At 48.6% G+C, this 17,366-nt stretch overlaps 1 protein-coding gene across 1 annotated transcript in view; it reads left to right on the top strand.

The window, feature by feature from the left end:
• ARNTL (aryl hydrocarbon receptor nuclear translocator-like) overlaps nt 1-17,366 on the top strand; it is a 102,898-nt gene that overhangs the window by 15,480 nt on the left and 70,052 nt on the right. Inside the window, exon 2 of the mRNA XM_012654383.1 lies at nt 14,357-14,429. The gene's annotated coding sequence lies outside the window, so the exon portion shown is untranslated. The remainder of the gene's footprint in view (nt 1-14,356; nt 14,430-17,366) is intronic.

The raw sequence follows: 17,366 nt of genomic DNA, 5'->3' as shown, positions 1-17,366 counted from the left end.
TTGCAGGTTCTCTATTCACTGTGCCACCATTTCTTCCTTTATCCTCTATTCATGTGTACCTCAGGTGCCCCTGACTCTGTTATCCTGGACTTGGGTGGCCCTATCCTTGGTTCTCTCAGGCCCCTTCCATTTCTAGTGTTCTCTGTTCATGTTCACGGCTTTGTTGATTTGGCTGTAGCTTCTTCCCACCCACATTGTTCCAGACTGAAGAGAGTGCATTGTCCTTTTCCCTGGGCAGCTTCCCTTCCTCTTTGTCATTGCACTGTGGCCTGAGCAGTGCTCCTAGGATGGGTGAAGAGAAGGGGTCAGGACTGCAGGGAAGGGGTGTGAGTGCTCAGCTGGCTGCAGAACCTTGGGGGAGGCTCTGGGCCCTCCATTGGGCACTCGGCCCACACCTGGCAGGGTTGTCTTAGGTGTGGCTCTTGAAGATGATGCCTTGGTATTTGAAGCCAGACAGTTCCCAAGCCATTCATTCATCTGTTCAGATCCTGCAATGTGACAGCCACTGTTCTAGCTGCTGGCTGGGGGTACAGTGATGAGCGAGGCAGACCTGGTCTCGGCTGTTACGGAACTTTCATTCTAGTAGGAGAGAGAGGCAGCTGACAGGGAAATCAATGAAGAAGATAATTACAGGTTGTAAGAACAGCCCCAGAGGAGGTTGCACGTGCCTGTGTGTAATGGAGGACCAGAGCTGGTACAGGAGCCCAGATCTCTGATCCCAAGGCCTGGCTCCTTCTGTGTCTCCCAGGCTTTTTGGTGGGGAGGGATGAGATTGAGCAGACCCCCTGAGAGGGCTGAGCTTCCCCCATTCAGTCAGCCTGGGCCAGCCCGGGGCCTTCAGGTGGAGAAAGCAAAAGCTGGGGGCCTGAGCTAGGGGCTGGCTCTCTTGGTCACTCCAGTTGCCATCTCTGGACCACCCCAGGCAAACAGCCATCTTTTCTGAGGAGTGATGAGCCAATTTCCACGGAGGGGTCCAGATCTGTGCGTGCTGCAGCTTTGTCTGAGGGCGAACTTATATTTTCTTTCCTATTATTTTCAAATTTTAGTGAGGTCCAGAATCTCAGTGTCCCTCCAGCTAGGACATTGGACTGGTATTTTCAGGGAACTATTTTTAATTAACTCCCCCTTGCCTCCCGTCACCCAGCCACCCCCAGTCCCTTTCCTGGTGGCTCAGTCTGGCCTTTGCATGCAGTAAGAATATTCTGTCTTGCTGCTGCTCTTTCTGAGGCGCTTGACCGCCAACGCTCAGAGGACCTTTCTGCATCACTGTCTGCTTGGCTTTGGACCACCCAGAAAAGCCTGGTGTCAGGCAAACTGGAGTGATTCCCCTGAGTACCCTTGTTGAGTCTTCCTTTATACTGCCCTGTCAGGTCTGGAGGCTTGGCCATTTGTCCTGCTCTTTTGTCCCCTCTTTCTGGGAACCCTCAGGACCCTCAACTCCACAGAGAAGCAGTGTCCTTTCTCCTGCAGACATATGATGGTGCTTTTCTAGCCTTTTCCCCATCTTCTTTTCAAAACACACAGCCTTTGAAGCTTATCTCATACCCGTGTGATGCAGTATGGAAAATTTTCAAGTTCTTTCCTTCCTAAAGGGGACTGGGGAATCACCTGGCTTTTCAGAGCCTTCCTCTCCCACCCACGGACTGTGACTTTTAGCTAGAGAATAAGTCATTGCACAGTGATCATTTAATACCCCTGCCAGGCTCGCTAGGAAGACTCTTTGTTACTAAATGCAGTTTTCTTAGGAGCAGGTAGCTTGTCACTATCCTCATTTTTTTGGTTGCTGTTACCTTCCTTTCAAAATGTATCTACATACAGGCATACATATGTGTGTGTGTATGTACGTGTGTATATTTCCCATGACTTGGATTTAAACCCTGAGGGTAACAGTGATCCTTTGGGAAATGTATACTTTTTGTTCCAAATATTCACTGGCTCAAATCTATGAAGTATTGTTTTAGCCTCAGTGCCACGGTTTTCCCCAGTTTCCAAGGTAATTTTGGGGTTCACTGTACCCAGCATGAAGAGAAGGTAGGGCCATTGGGTTTGCCCTTTGAGTTCACAGCCAGACTCAGCGAGACTTCCTGCCTCGAGCTGTGGCTCTGTGGCCTTTGGCAGCTGTCACACCATCTTTGTCACTGTGATAACGTGGTCAGGCACGTTGGGGACCTGGTGCTGCCTGGCCGCAGAGAGCCATGGCTCCCACTTGGAGAGTGCCCGTTGCAATCTTCATAACCCAGACACGTCTGCAGACCTTCTTTTACTTGGCCACAACATGGTGAAGTACGTCCAGTTTGCTCTAGAGTAAGCAATTTTGCTTAAAAAGACAAGTTTAATCCATAAGTTGCCCCTTAGTTTGTTTGAATGGCTCCCCTCTCTCTCCTCATGTGTTTTGACTGGTTAACACAGTGGCCTGGCCTTGGTTTGACTGGTCCTGGCTGGCAGGACCCCTCAGCATGGAGTCACCTCCCTCTGCCAAGGAGGAAAGGAAGAAGTGGGCCTTTCCCTAGTTTTGAGACAAGCCTGCATAAGGCTGTCGGGATGAGAGAGTTGCCCATTCATTCAGCTTTAATTGAGGGTCTACTGTGTGCCTGGCATGATGGGAAGCCATTGGAGTGCTGAGAGTAAGAGAATAATACCTGGCTTATGTTTTTAAGCGTTCTTTTGGCTGCCTGTGGGTTGACATGGGGACGTCTAAGAGCACAGCAGGGAGACGGGTTAGGTAGGAGGCAGTCGCTCTGGTCTAGGGAGCAATGCCGGCTTGGATGCTGCAGGTGGGTGTTGGGGTGAGGATGGGCAGGGTGCAGATAGGCCTTTGCTGGCTGCCCTTGCCACATGTCCCCAGGCCCTAACCTCCCCAAACCATGAGCCTGCCCTTCTGCAAGTGTGCCAGGCCTTGCCAAGCTCCTGCTCCATGGCTGATGCTGTTCATTCCATCTGGAATGCACTCGTCCCCCTGCTTCCCGAACCTGGCAGCTCTGCCACTGACTAGCCCAGTGGCCTTGGGCAAGTTTCCAGATCTCTCTTGAGCCTTAATCTTTTCATCTGTGAATGAGTACTCATGGAACATACCCTGTGGGACTGGGAGGATAAGACAACGTATAGTTGAGTGTAGTGATCATGGTAGCCTCCAAAGCAGTCTCCTGCTTCCAGTCTTGTCCTGCTACTATGCACTCTCCGCACAAAAATCCTGTGACTGGGGGTCAGATCAGGTCAGGCCTCTGCTCACAATCCCCTCCACAGTAGCTTCCTGTCCCACTCAGAGGAAAAGCCAATCTTAGCTCTCCCACCCCGGGGCCAGAGTGCATGGTTGATCAGGCTGGGTTCAGCATAGCTCATTGTGGTGTGTGTGAGTAGTGCCTTCGGTTTATGCAGTGCACGACTTTTGCAGCTGTACATGCTGGCCCTACCTGCCCCTCTTCTCTTGCTCCGCTCCAGCTGCACCAGAATCCTTGCTGTTCTTCAGACATGCCAGGCATGCTTCCTGTTCATGCTCTTCCCACTGGCTGTTTCCTTTGCCTAGAGTATTCTTTCCCCAGATGTGTGTATGGCTAGCTTGCTCACCTTCTTCAGGTCTTTTCCTGATTTAAAATTGTACCACCTGGCCCACTGTTCCCAAGATGTTCCCTCTTTCCCTTTTCTGCCTTATTTTTTCTCTTAGCACTTATCACCATCTAACATATTATACATTTTACTTATTTGGTTTAATGTCCATTTTTTCTCCATAGAACATAAACTCCATGCAGGCAGGCACCAGTGTTTATTGTGTTCTCTGCTCTATCCCCAGTGCCTAGAACAGTGCCTGGTGGTAGGGGCTAGATGAGTTTGTATTAATGCAGGTGAAGTGTTGGGTATAGTGGTTAGCACATAGGAAGCACCCAATAAATGTTGGCTGCCAGTGTTTTTATTGTTGTTGTTAATTATCCTTCAAGGACCAGCTCGAATGTGGCTTTCTCTGAGCCCTTCGCCAGTCCCTTCTCAGGTTGAATTAAATTACCACCACCTCTGCTCTGTGTTCCTCTTCTCTTTGTGACTTTTCTCTCTGCTTGGCGTTTATCATGCTGCATTAATGGGGCTTATCTCACACTTTTTCCTGTTCAAGTCTGAATTCCTGCGGGGCAAAGCCTGGCCTGTTCAGATTTGTATCTCAGGTGCCCTGCATCCCCAGTTGGCATGCAGCAGGAGCTTAGGAAGGGCTTCCTGCCAGCAGCTGTGGTGGGTGGAAGAAGCTCTCTAATCCATCAGGACCCTGACCAGGGGTCCTGGCTCCAGCATCAGTGCCTAATGTTTGTACCGACTCCCAAGAGGTGTCAAGGGAGAGCATGACAGCCACTTAAATGATAGTCTCTAGTGGTATATAGAGCAGACCTGGGGAGAAGAGTCCCTTGGAAGACAGCATCTAGGTGACCTAACTGTTCCACATAGGAGAATTTGGACTTCTGGCTACTTGGGCTCTGCGGGGTTGGGATCATTCAAGCGAGACAGTGTGTGTGAGACCCATGTGTTTGGAGGAGGCTGGGAGAAGGGACGCAGGAGAAAAGGCCTGTAGGGATCTGGAGTGGTGGGGGAAGCGTGGCTCCTGGGGGTGGCAGAAGGAACGGGAAGGGTGAGTGCCTCGGGAGACATGGTTAGGTAAGCAGTGTGGTCCGTCTGGGGGAGGACCTTAAATGCCAGGGCAGTGACTTTGACCTCTTAAACATTTGACAGGGGTCCACACTGGGGATTTTGATGGGGTAGGGCTAGGAATCAGGGAGGACCGGGATGTGGGGAGGAGCTCTGCAGTCGTTTTCTCTTCCAGAGGTGGAGTTGTCTTGTGGAATCTGCATGTGGCATGCAGAGGCCTTGCTCTCAGGAGGCAGCAGAAAACCCTTGGGGCAGCAGAGTTTGAGCTGAACTAAAAAAGTGTGGGGGACTGAGAAGTTAGAGGCCTTGGCTAAGGTGCTCAGTCTCTTGGGGGTTCAGTTTGTTTATCTGCCATGCTAGCAGCAAACAAGCTAAATCCCTGCTGCATTGGGTCAGCATTAGCCTCAGAGATATGGGGAGCTGGGCTGTCAGGTGGGAGCCTGGTGGCCACACTGTGGAAAGGACAAAGCTTGACATTGAGTGTCCCAAGGGTTTGAAAGTTGTTTTCTCATCCAGGAATTGATTCATTCTGCAACCCTGGGGAGGGTCCTCTTCCCATTCCCCTTGCCTGCTTGGGGATGGAATTCCTGAAATCGTCTGGGCTTCGCGGAGCCTTTCCATCTCCTGTTCTGCACCCCTAACCTAAGCAGGGCCCCTGCCTGTGCCCAGGACTCTCATTCCCTGTGGCCACTGCCATTCTCTCTGGCCCTGTTGGCCGAGAATTCCTCACAGCTTTCCCCTAACTTCCCTTGCATCTGAGCTCAAACCCTGGGCCTAAATTGCCCCAGTGGGGGCGACCCTGGTGGCGTGAGCCCACAGTTTCCATCCTCTTTACTTTTAATGTCACCTCCTCAGCTCTTTTCCATGGGGCCCCTTGGTTTTCCCCATGCTCATTTAAGATAGCTGCATAATATCCTATCAAGGAAATGTCTTCAATAAGCCATGCGCTTGTTATGGAGCATTTAGATTGCTTCTAATTTTTGCTCTTTCAGCTAATGCTACATTAAACCATCTCTGTGTATTATGGAATCATTTCATTAAGTTGGCATTTGTCTAGCTAATGGCAGTGGCCCAAGATTCGATAGAGAATCAGAATGGCTTTTTTCAAGAAGAATGTCGTCAAGATATATTAAAAATTTACTTCAAGTGCTAGGAACCGTCTTTGTTGGATTTCTCGTGAATGAAGAAGCAAGGTAGCGGTAATGTGAAATTAGACATAAGTGAAAGGCTGCATGTATGCAAGTAATTCGTGACTCACGTGTTGCTGAGTGTGGAGGGCAGCCCATCAATCCTCTGCCCAACCATCTACACGCAAAAACGGAGCAATTCTGTATCCCTACATCTGATGCTTTGGTTAAAAAAATAACAAAATAAAACAAAACAGTGATCTCTTCTTAAGGATATTTTTAGAAATGCCCTAAAACAGACAAAAAAAATGTAAATAAGATTTCTGAGAAAAAACATGTCTCCTTAAGTGAGAGTGAGCTGGTAGGAAAGTGCTACTAGCAGTGGAAGCAGGTTGCAAACTTGCTCAAAGGATGTGGCTCTTTTTTGGCCATTAGGAAATGACTAGAATGAAAACAACACACACCCCCTTGGTCCGCAGTACTGTTTTGAACCTGAGATCTTGTTGGCTTTGGAGTAATGGGAGGGCTTCCTCTGACTTGCCACTTTGTTGTTTGTATTGTTTCAGTCTTTGGTGTTTTGTTACTATAGACCCAGGCTCTAGGCTTTGTGTTTCAGTTTAGTCCAGCAAATGCTTGCTGAGTCTTTACACTGTACTAAATTGTAGGGAATAAAAATTTGGGGAGAAAGAACCCAATGCACCCTTGTTTCTGAGGAGCTCATAATCTGGGAGGGGGAAGGATAAAACAAGTTTAAAACTGCTGATTGATTGTTCAAGGGAGGTTAAGAAGAGGGCCCTGGGAGAAGTCAGCCCCCCTTTGTTAAAGAAGGAGGGATTCTATTTCACTGGGGAGCAGGCACTAGGGCAGAGTAATCAAGAAAGGTTTCATGGAGGTGGTTGCTTTTGTCACCTTGGAGGACAGGCTGAAATAGAGGCTGGACATTCCTAGCTAAGGGAAAAGGCCTGAGTAGAAGAGGTGGAGGTGGAAGGACTTGGGGCTGTTGGGGTTTGGCTGAAGCATTGTCGTGTGTAATAATGGTTATAGTGTGGAAATGACACTTTATGGAGTGTATCAGGTGCCAGGCATGGTGCTAAGAGCTTTATATGTATTGACTCATTTAATCCACACATGACCCACTCATGGTAGACAAGTACTATCACTATCTCCATTGTGCAGATGAGGAAGCTAAGACGTACAGCAATTAATTAACTCCACAGATTTACACTGCAGTGCACCCAAGATTAGACAGAGTCCATCTGGCCCAGATGGTGCTTCTGACCATGAAGCTGTCCCACCTCTGATGTGGGGGAAGAACAGGCACTAGACCCAGAAAGACAGGAAGATGCCATTGGTTTAGAGGCTTCGATGACCACACTCAGGGGTACGAGGTGGAAGAGGGGTCAGGATGGATGGCAGAGGTGGGGGTGGGGGGTTACAGGAAGAGAGTTTCAAGGGGGGATGCGTCAGCAAGGCCTAGAGCTGCAGAGAGCTCCAGGAGGTGCGACCTGAGAGCAGGTCTGGGCCAAAGCGAGGCCGCACTGTGGCCGGCACTAGAGCTGCTGCAGGGCCTCTCCTGACTGCGTGTGCCACTGCTACTCTGGGAGGAAGGCAGCCACTGGGTATCGCTGTCCCTGCCCTCTCCTCTGCAGAAAGAGGTGAGCGTGACAGAGGGGGCAGGTGAGAGCTGACACTGCTCAGTTGGCAGACCCGGTGGCTTCTCTGCAGCCTAATGATTTTTGAAAGCTGTTTGCTATGCTGAGGCACAAGTGTGACTTCCCCCATCTGAATGCTCTGCAACCGCTATTTTCCCTGGAAAATTGGGCCCATGTGGGCTCTGTGTGCAGTTTATTTGAGTTCCATTTTTATAGCCTTATTACCTTGTCCCCACGATACAAGAGGCCTCTCTCTTTTCTCAAGCTTTGCTGTGAAAATTGTTTCTTAAAAGGCACAAAGTGATCTCTTATCGTTTGGGTGGTGCTCGCTCCCCAGAAGCACTTTTCTGCAGACTCTGCACACACTTGTCATCACCCCTGCCCCCACTTGTCATGTTTCTCCCGTCGTCGGCAATTTACTGAGAACTTTTAGGCAGCTCTTGGATCTCACTACCTAGGTGTTTGCCACGGTTTCTTCAGGAAGAGTTTGTGCACGTAAATATCCATTCAGCCCCTGCCTTTCTGAAATGTTGCCCTACCAGTGACCATGCCAGGGCCCGAAACCCAGTCTTGTCCCCTGGCCTTGAATTGGTAACAGCAGCAATTAGCATTTGTGGAGCCTGAGCTGTTACCAGCCTCCGAGCTAAGGGAGTTATGTTCATGATCTTAATTATTCCCAGTCCCTATGAGGGAAGTGCCGTTACTCTCCCATTTTAAAGATAAGGGAAATGAGTCTTAGAAGGGTAGAGTCACTTGCCCCAGTTCACACAACTAGTAAATGGCAAAGCTGGGACTCAACCAGGCCTTCCTAGCCTTGGAGTCCATTCAGTTATTCATTCATTTAGCAATGAGTGATTGTCTATAACATGCTGGGAACTGTTCTAGACCCAAGGTATACAGCAAAGGAAAAAAAGCCTTCAGCTTACATTCTAATTTGGGGAGATAGAGAAAAAATAATAATAATAAATTAAATATACATTACGCTATGTGGTAGGGAAGACTATGGAGAAAAATAAAGCAAAGAGGTCAGCTAAGAAGTGCTGGGAGGATTTTAAATAGAATAGTCAAAGAAGGCCTCTTTGGGAAGGAGACCAAATTGTTAGGTTAAGTAACAAACCCCTAAATCTCACTGTAGCAACAGGATACAACTGCATTTCTTGTACAGAAAAACTCTCCTGTGGCTGACCTGGTTAGCAGATGTCCTTCCCTGTGGTCATCAAGGGACCAGGCTGGCCCCCCTGTGTCCCTGCCCTCCTCAGGGCTCTCACTTCCCCTTCATGCCGCCGGATGTGAGGGTTTTGTGAGGAAGATTTGGTGGACCAGTCTGCAAGAGGCGGACATGCATCCCACCTGTTGGTCAGAACCCAGTCACGTGTCCACCCCTAACGGCCAGTGAAGCCGGCCCTGTGCCCACCCGGAAAAGCAAGGGGATCCTGGGGACTCGGAGCATAACCGGCACGGTGGTGACTGCGGCCAAGTGAGCTGTGTGTTTAGCTGGGGGAAGGGCATTTGTCGCAAAGGGAATAGGAGGGCAAAGGCCGCCAGCGTGGCTGGAGTGGTGGGACTGGAGAGGAGCAGAGGGAGAGAAGGTGAGGGCAGGGTGGCCACGGGGTCCAGGCCACTGGGGTCACTGCAAGCACAGCAGATCCAGGAACATTTCAGGGTTTTGAAAGGAATGACAGGATCTGAGTTACGTCTTAGAGAGTGGACTGAAGGGGCAGGGAGGACAGGGAGAGAGTGGCTGTTGCTGTCATCCGGTGAGTGGCGGGAGGTTTTGCCATGGGCTCGGTAGTGGGGCGTGAGTGAAAGAGAGGAGTCAAGATCATTCGGAGGTTCTGGCTTTTGCCGAATGCGGATTCGTCTCACTTTCTACCCTCAGGGGTGAGAACAGGGAAACGTTTTGGAGAAAGCTATCTGAATGTCCTCAGGGCCCTGTCCCGTACCCCACAGCCTCTTCCAGCCCAAAGTTCTTGCCTTGGCACAGACAGGCAGTTTTCATTCATGACTAAGCCTCCAGACAGAGGGAGGGCATGTGCGCTCCTCCTGGACACAGCATGGGGGAGGCAGCACTGGTGGTGGTCTCCTACCGCCCTCTGGGGCCTTTGGACCAAACCTTGGGACCCTTTGGAGTGATGTGGGAAGGACCGAGTGTGCTCCCTGGGGAGCTGAAAGATGCATACAGGGGCCATCTCCAATCCCTGCTGCCCGCAGGCACTGGGGAGGCCCTGGCTGGAGGGTAACAACATGCATGTGTTAGGGGGTGGGAGTGGAAACCGTTTCCCTGGTACTTCCTTGACACTCATGACCTGCCAAGGCAGAAATGAGACGGGACTTTTAACAGACCATGATATTACTGGAAGCATAAGGGGAACATAGTCCATCTTAAAGACGGTAGGACGTGAGCTGTGACAATAAGTATTGCACACCTACCAGGTGATGGGCCCCTGGCTGGGTATTTGGATTTCACTGGAAAGCAAAATAAATATCATATTTAATATATTGGCCCTGCCCTCATGGTACAGGTGGACTCATATGGCTAAACCATTAGTTGGGATAAATTATAGTTATACCTAAGTATTTCTTTTTTTTGCCTTTAGCAGTTGTGAATGGTATTGTATTTTTAATTTTGGTGTCCACATGTTCATTGCTAGTATATAGAAATACAGTTGATTTTTATATTTTTATCTTGTATCTTGCATGTTTGCTACACTCACTAATTAGTCCTAGGAATTTTTTTGTTTATTCCTCAGTATTTTCTACATAAGCAGCATGTCATCTGCAAGTGGGGATTGTTTTATCCTTCCTTTCCAATCTGTATGTTTTGTGTTTCCTTTTGTTGCCTTACTGTGCTGGCTAGAACTTCTAGTCCTGTGTTGATAAGTGTAGTGAGAGTGGACATCCTTGCCATGTTCCTAGTCTTGGGAGCCAAACATTCTATCTTTCACCACTGAGTGTAAAGGCCATCTGTGGGTTTGTTGTGGATGCCACTTGTACTTTGCTGGTATGGGTGCGGATGGGACCATGGGACTTTTTGTGGTGTTTGGCTGAAATAGAGTGGTTATTATCTGCAAGTTTTCTGTCTTGCTAGAGGGAGATTTGTGGGACATTTTCTGCCTGTGCCTATTGGCATTTCTGGGTTGCTGTTTTCCTCAGTTCCAAGTCTGGGCTGTGAGGCAAAAATGAAATGCAGGAAGCTTACCACTGTGTTGTTTCTTGGGTCCTGAGATCCCTAACTGGTCTGTCTCCTTCGTTCTGCCATTCAAAGTCGTCTTATGTTTGTTTTGCATATAATGTCCACGGGTTTTAGTTGCACTTAGCAGGTGGAATCGGGAAACGTGTGTCTGCTCCGTCTTCCTGGGAGTGGAAGTGGTTGAGAGAGTGAGAGCAGGTAGGTTGGGGCCAGTTTAGATACCCAAGGTTTGGTTCTACAGGTGCAGAAGGGCTGTCAAGGCCCAGCCCTGACAGCGGTGTGGAGCGGTGTGGGTTGGGGGGGGGGGGCAGTGGTAGCCCAGGAGGCTGCTGCCCGGGTCCAGGCAGGAGGTACTGAGGTCCTGGGCTGTGACAGTAGACACAGGGCAGAGAGGAAGAAGAGGGAAGTACACATGGGCAGTGAGGAAGTGCGAGGTTTCTAGCTTGGGCAATTACCTCTGAGATTAGGAAGGCAGAGGGAGGTGTCTAAGTGCAACAGAGGCTGCATTCCAGGCATTTTAGAGCACATCTGGAAGACTGGACTAGCTGTGCTTCCCTTCAAAGAAGGCTTCACAGAGGAAGTCTGACTGCTGTGCAAAAATCCACAGAGCATGCATTCTGGGCAGAGGAAACAGTGTGGGGACAGGCACAGGTACAGGCAGCAGTGTGATAGGCCTGTCGGGACTCCAGCTAGCTGGGGCATCAGTGGGTAGTTACTGGCTCCATAACTGAAAGGAGGCTGTAGGAGTGCACGAAAGGAATAGCTTCTGAAATGGGAATGGGTGCTGCCTGTGGTCTGGCTGACTCCTTACCTTCTGTTCTTTGTGTTGGCATCAGTCTTCCTGACGAAGGCTGCCTCCCCGTGGGGCACAGCTGCTGACAGCCGCAGGGAATAGTCCGGAGGGTGGGGGAGAGGGGGCAGCTCCTTTGTCTGCATCTGTGTATTGGTTCTAGAGGAAGGCTCTGATTGGCCCAGGTTGGGTGCTGTGTGTGTCTTTTGGACCAATCACTGTTGCCAGGGAGTGGAGTTCTCTAATCTGGGCTGGATCGTGTGCCCACCCCTACTGGGGCAAGCAGAATCTTTTTAAGAAGAAGGCAAAAGAAATGCATCTGTTGAGAAAAATAAAAAAGACTGTTTACCATGGTTTACTGTGATAGATTTTGAAGAATGCATAGTTTGGCAATGAAGAAACTCTTTGTAGAGTTTCAAGCAGGAGTCTTGATCAAAGTTAGATTTTATTAAAATCATTCCAGGCACTGTATGGGGTTGTGGTTGAAAATAAGTGACTAGAGGTGGCACAATTGGAGCTAGAGTCCGGAGTGCCTGTGTTTGTGCTTCACCTCCAGCCACAGCATTGGCGAGGTAGAGGCAGGGAGAAGTGGGGCTTGCAGAGGACTCCCCCACCACCAAGGAGGTAAATGAAGAGTCTCTGGAAGGCTAGTCCTATTTTTGGAAACTAGTTACTAAGTGGCGGCAAACTAGACATACCCTATTGCTTCTGGAGAAATGTGAGTGTTGTTGGCTTCTTGTGGTACCCTAACTGGAAAAGGAAGCTGATTGGTTGCATTTCCCTCCCTTTAAAAAACATCCTTGTTTGAGAAATGATAATAGGCAACATAACCAGGGCTGCCGGCGGAGAGACAGGTGGAGGGGAGGGCACAGGCCCCCGGCCTGTGGGTCTGCATCAGGAGCTTTTGTCCCTTGGCATGGTCCTTGCTGTTAGGCCTTGAAGGGATCTAAGGGAAGAACGACATGATCTGATTCACGTTGCACCACATTTCCTCCTCTGTGGGGGAGGTAGGAGTGACTCCAGGAGTAGCAGTGGGGAAGTAGGGCACCAATTGGGAGGCTGGCACAGCAATCTAGGATGGTTACAATGGAGGTGTTGAGAAATGGTCACATTCTGAATTCATTTTGAAGGTGAAAACCAGTTTTGATGAGGATTGGCTGTGGAATGAAAGACAAAGAGAGGAGACGAGAATGACTCCAAATCTTTTGGCCTGGGCAGCTGGAAAATCATTGTCTTAAATGGCGGTGGGTAAGACTGTGGAAGAAGCAGGTCTGGGGAAACTCAGGGCTTTGCATTGGACATGTTAAGTTTGAGACAGCATCCTTACACAGAGCTCCCGTCTACTTGACTTCTTACTTGACCTAGGCAGTTGGACATACTAGTCAGTTCAGAGGAGAGGTCCAGGCTTGGAGAGAAATGTGGCCATCGTCAGCATTAGAGGTGAGATCACCAAGGGAGTGACAGAGGAGAGAAGAGAGCGAGGACAGCCCTGGGACACTCTGACGTAAGAGTTGGGGAGAGGAGGGAGAACAAGCAAAGGGAAAGAGCAACTGGTGGGGGTGGTGGGAGACCCAGAGAAGGTGCTGTCCTGGAAACCAAGTGAAGGGAGGAGTCCAGAGCGACTGATTCATTGGTGTCAAAGCCGCAGGACATGGAGGACAGGCCAGATGCACACTATTGGACCTGAGCTTCACCTTGCAAATAAGTCGCAGTTCCTGACATAAGGGGAACATAATTGTGCAAAAAAGGATCATTTGAGATTGATTGGAATAAATCTGAGAAAAATGTGAAGTTAAGTACCATGGGAGTCCAGGGGAAAGGGACAGTACTCTGGCTTTTGTGGGGAGGATTGAGTGACATTCATTCGTGTCATCATTCGTTTATTCATTCAGTCCACAAAAACTTATTGGGTGCCAGGGACTGGAGGGAAGTGGGGAGGGGGAGTTATTGTTTAATGGGCATAGAGTTTCAGTTTTGCAGAAAAAAAGAGTTCTGGAGGTGGATGTTGGTAATGGTTGCACAACAGTATGAATGTACTCAATATTACTGAACCATACACTTAAAGTGGTGAACATTGTAGCTTTTATGTTACATGTATTTTACCACAATTTTAAAAGGTAGAGAGGAAAAAATAACACTTTTTGTGGCCTCACTGTGAACTTGGTCTGGGATGATGGCTGGCACTCGGGTAGATAATGTGAAGACATCCCACCAAGAGGGCAGTGTGTCTGGCTGTCTGGATGGAAGGGTCCATGGGGGAAACCACCAGGCTGTGGCTGCAGAATCAGTCTGGGCCAGTTGGTACAGGCCTGGCATCCTGGCTGCAGAGTCAGGCTTGCCTTCTTAGATTCTGGGAGCCTCTGAAGGTTTCTGCCCAAGGGAGTGTCATTCCAAAGGCGTGCATTTAGATTAATCTCATTAATCCTTCCTGTTAAACCATTGCCTATTAAAAGCAATAGGATCGAGGCATGCATTTCTATGGTGACAATTGTGGCATAGCAGAATTTTAGGTACCCAGGTGTGTGTTAATGAATTAAGTAGGTTGTTTTTCTATCCATTTTACAAATATTTATTGAGAACTGTCTAAATGCCCATCATGGTCTAGGCAGTGGGGGTAAGGGATAGAGTGAATTTAACAGGTCTTTTCTCTTGAAAAGCCTAAAGTCTAGAAAGCCACTCCCTGACCCCATAAACAAGAAATTAAGCCATGATGTGCCATGTATTACCATAGACGTGTCACCGGAGTTCCATGGGAGCTGAGAGGAGGGGGTACCTGGCCTGCCTGGGACATGAGGAGGCTTCCAGGGAAAGGTTATCCAATGGATGTGAAGGAGAAGCAGGGATTTTCTAGGCAAAGAAGCAGAGATGGGTATCCAGGAGGATGGTAAATCAAAAGTTATTGGGTATTATGAATTTAAAGAAAATGTATAAATATTCTCTTTTAAAGCTAAACTTTTATTTCATTGGCTTTTAGGTGGTGCTGACTAGAGTGCATGCTTTTGGACCCAAGGTTAACTTTTCAAATGTGGAATCCTAGGCCTTCGTTGGTAAGTTTGTTTGATGCCTTCTTACCTAATTATGCTGGTGAGGATTGGTATTTGGAATGAAGGGCAAGGTGGTTGTCATTGGCAGGTGTTTTGTGCAAGCACCCAGGCCTGGACCCAAGAGAAGCCTATGGTACAGGCAGGAGAAGGGAGGCCTCCCCGTGGGTGTCTGTGGTAGAGGCCAAGAGGGAGGCCAGAGGAGGAGAAGCCAGTGGTGCAGGGGATAGATGTGGCTGGGCTCACAGAAAGGTGGAACATTGCCTGTGTTTTGAAGGAAAAGGTAAATTGGAAAAAGTCCAGGGAAGAGTAAAATAAGATTTTCAGGGCTTGAGAACATGGATATAAGGTGTTTAAAAAGTGGGCTCAGCAACCGACCAACAGGAGCAAAAGCTTCATCCAGAAGAGTCATGGGCAAGAATTTTGGCAGGGTCTGCTGGTGTCCAGGGTCAGCAAGCTTCTTCTGTAAAGGACAAAATGCTAAATATTTTTGGCTTCCTAGGCCATGTTGCCTCTGTCGCAGCTACGTCACTCTGCTGTGATAACATGGAGCAGCCACAGATGGTATGGGAATGAATGGGTGTGGCTGTGTTCCAGTGCAGCTTTATTTACAGAAGCAGGTGGTGGGCGGGGTTTGGCCTGTGGGCTGTGGTTTGCCAACTCCTTTTCTAGACCCTGCATGCTAGGCTAAGGCCCTTAGACTTTAGCCTGAAGGCAATGGGAAGCCATTGAAGTTATTTTGGGCAAAGAAGCGAAGTGGCAGAAGTGATGTTTACATTTTAGGAACCTTCATCTGGTAACTGGACAAGAGGCATGGGCCTTGTTAGAAGGCAGCAGCAACCACCCCGCCCTGGTGTCGTGTGGCTAATAGTAGTTAAAATGGAAGCAAAGATCAATAGGAGAGATATTACACAGGGAGAACCAAGAGGATTTCTAGTCTTTTTAGACTTCAGAGACAGTCAAAGAAAGTGAAGGTTTAAACCTGATTGGTTCACAATGGTACCCTTGACAGGAATGTGGGTGTTGGGGTGAAAGGAGGTAGTTGCTGCATCTGGTGTTAGATATGGTGAATTCGAGCTGACAGTGGCTCATCCCCAGGAAATGTCCAACAGACAATCAGAAATGCAGCGCTAAAGCCTGGGCTGAGAAGATAAAGTCTGGAGATGTAGAATGGAAGCCATCGGTTAAGTAAGTTCGCCCCAAGGTGAACAGAGGGCTCAGCCTCAGGAACTGTGCATAACTTTGGGGTGGGAGGAAGAAGGTGGAAGAGCCCCAGAGGCCATGACGACAGAGTCCCAGGAAGGGAAGAGGATGGGGCAGCAGAGACCAGGGAGAAGGGCCCTGAAGGAAGGCTGCTGAGTTTGTGACAAGGTCTTTACAGATGACCTTGAGGAATGTAATGCCACGAGAGGGGAAGGGAAGAGGAAGCCAGGTTGCGTGGGGTCAGACATAAATAGGGGGTAAAGAATGGAGATGTTACTAAAATAGACCACTGATAGAGAGTTTGGAGTGAAAGAAGGGAGACGCATAAGATGTAGGTACTTGCATGTCAGAATAACCTTTTCTTTAGCTTTGAGGCAGGCAAAGCGTGCTGAGACCAGTTCTCATTTCCTCCTTTGAAGTCAAGCTGTGTTTGGGAGTTTGTGTGTACACTGGGCTTTCGATTGTGGACTTAGGCTCCCTTTGAGGTGTGGTGTTCATAACTCTGTCACAACCTGCACCACAGCATCCAGCCCGTGTTTGGACTTTTGCCATGAGACAAGATGTGATCTGTTGGGGGAATAGTTGCATTTGTATACATTGGAGAAGAAAATGGAGTGGACCAAACATTGAAATAAAACTTATTACTGCAGAGTCTGTACAAGTGTGGGGAATTTGAGACAATTCCTCAAGTCATTCGACTACATACCAACTTGTGCTCTGAGTATCTCAAGTGTACCTTCTTTGGTTTGAATTCTAAGTACTTTTTTTACGTGGTTTGTGTGAATATAGCAGTTAGAGATCTAGTAATAAAAGCAACAGGTGTAACTGATTTAGAGCCATGATTTATGGAACACTCATTATCTTACCAAGTACAGTGCTAAGTACTCTATATGCATCATGTCATTTCATCTTTGCAATGTCCTGTGGTGGGGGAATTAGTATTTCCATTTTAGCCATAGGAAGTCAAGTCATAAAGAGGGTGAATACCTTACCTGCCCAAGGTAAAGGGTTTTGAACCCAGGTCTGGGTGACCTCTGGTTTGTGGTGCTCCCTGTTTCCTCTCACCTAAGTCTGGACTGGAGATAGATTGAGCCCTTCAGCTTAAATATTCAGAGCCTGTGGTGTATATTCCACACCTTAGGAATCTCTTAAAAGGGTGGAAGAAGTGTGGGAAGTCTGGAAGAGACTGAGACAAAACCTCAAACACTTACTTTAACTGTTTCCCCAGGTAAAATTTAGTTGGAGAAGCCTTGGGCTTGGAAAGGAACTATCACTAGAAGGCATGAGAGTCAGATTCCAGTCCTAGCACTGTGACAATTACAATGTCACTCTTGTTTAAACACTTAGCATTTCTCTCCACTCACCTCCGACTCCAAGCTCCAAAGGCAGGGTCCTAGTCTGTTCCGTTTATCACTGTATCCCCAGCATCTAGCGCAGAATCAGGCTTGCAGTGTGTTATGTGCTCACTAATTATTTGTGGCTTCTAATGAACCCGGGACTCTGTGTGCCAGACATGCTCTTGGCATCGCGGTTATAGAGGTGAACCAGGACAAGGTCTTTGTTGTCATGAGGCAGATAGTCTACGTATATGAGATACAGAATGTGCTGTCAGGGATGATCATGCTCTGAGGAAAATAACGTAAGATCGGGGTGCAGAGGGTTGCGGCTGATAGATTAGTTAGGGTGGTCAGGAAAGGCCTCTCCAAGAAATGAAGTGAGACAGTGAGCCTGTTGGGGGAA

The sequence above is a fragment of the Propithecus coquereli genome, unplaced genomic scaffold (assembly GCF_000956105.1).
Source record: "Propithecus coquereli isolate 6110/MARCELLA unplaced genomic scaffold, Pcoq_1.0 Scaffold44, whole genome shotgun sequence".
NCBI classification, from domain to species: Eukaryota; Metazoa; Chordata; class Mammalia; order Primates; family Indriidae; genus Propithecus; species Propithecus coquereli.
Note: the sequence above shows the minus strand (reverse complement) of the source record. Positions and strands in the feature narration are given on the sequence as shown.